At 55.2% G+C, this 1,168-nt stretch overlaps 1 protein-coding gene across 1 annotated transcript in view; it reads left to right on the top strand.

Moving 5' to 3' along the window:
- POR (P450 (cytochrome) oxidoreductase) overlaps nt 1-1,168 on the top strand; it is an 86,378-nt gene that overhangs the window by 5,654 nt on the left and 79,556 nt on the right. The gene's annotated exons all lie outside the window — the stretch shown is intronic.

The following is a 1,168-nucleotide window of genomic DNA, read 5'->3' as shown; positions in this document are numbered from 1 at the left end:
CAACCTCTGCCTCCCGGGTTCAAGCGAGTATCCTGCCTCAGCCTCCTCAGTAGCTGGAATTACAGGCACCCACCACCATGTCCGGCTAATTTTTGTATTTTTAGTAGAGACAGTGTTTTGCCATGTTGGTCAGGCTGGTCTCGAACTCCTGACCTCAGGTGATCCGCCCACCTCGGCCTACCAAAGTGCTGGGATTACAGGTGTGAGCCACCGCGCCTCGCCTATTTTTAAAAGATGGAGAAGGGACTCTGAGAGAAGTGAGTTGCACAGTGTCGCAAAAGGAATTCACAGCACACCTAGTAATAATAGTAGTAGTAGTAATAATAACAATGGCGATGAGAACACTTACTAACGCCCTGCTCTAAATCCTTTAGGAACAAAGGTTATACCATTCAATCTTCATTACCCTGTAACGTAGAAACCATAGCAGGAGGCAGAGGTGGGCTTCATACCCCGACCAAGGCTGCCAGACTTTTCAAACCCCAGAAACTCTCTCTATCCCCCAAGTCCTCCTCCATCCAGGGCTTGCCTCCTGCTTGGTCACTTCCCACGCCCAACAGGCCAGCCTTCGAATGCGAGCCCTAGGCAGCCTGTGGGGGCCTCTCGCCTGTAATCGCAGCACTTTGAGAGGCCGAGGAGGGAGGATCGCTTGAGAGCAGTTTGAGACCAGCCTGGGTATCATAGGGAGACCGCATCTCTGCAAAAATAAAATAAAATAAAATTAGCTAGGTGTGGTGGCGCGCCTGTAGTTCCAGCTCCTGGGAGGCTGAAGTGGGAGAATCGCCTGAGCCCAGGAGTTGAAGGCTGCAGTGAGCTCTGACTGCACCACTGCACTCCAGCCTGGGCGACAGAGCGAGACCCTGTCCCTAAAAACAAACGAGTGCCCTCCGCCGTCAGGCTGGGAGGGAACCCAGGGAGACGACTTGGGCCTGAAGCCTCGCCAATTTCAGGTGAGGAAACAGGGCCGTGGAGGAGACAATGTGGCGATCACGAGGTAGCGGCGGCCCGAAGGAGGAGGCTAGATCTGAGGGCGCACAGCCACGGTTCTGCGGTGACCTCCGGGAGGGTGGGCAGCCGGCCCGGTGAATGCAGGGTCGGAGCTGTAGAAGCTGCAGCCGCTGTCGCCAGGCGACTCCACCACCCCTGGAACAACTCACTTTCATTTCTC

This window comes from Mandrillus leucophaeus, unplaced genomic scaffold (assembly GCF_000951045.1).
Source record: "Mandrillus leucophaeus isolate KB7577 unplaced genomic scaffold, Mleu.le_1.0 Scaffold164, whole genome shotgun sequence".
NCBI lineage: Eukaryota > Metazoa > Chordata > Mammalia > Primates > Cercopithecidae > Mandrillus > Mandrillus leucophaeus.
The sequence above is the reverse complement of the archived record's forward strand: the minus strand, read 5'-3'. Positions and strand labels throughout refer to the sequence as shown.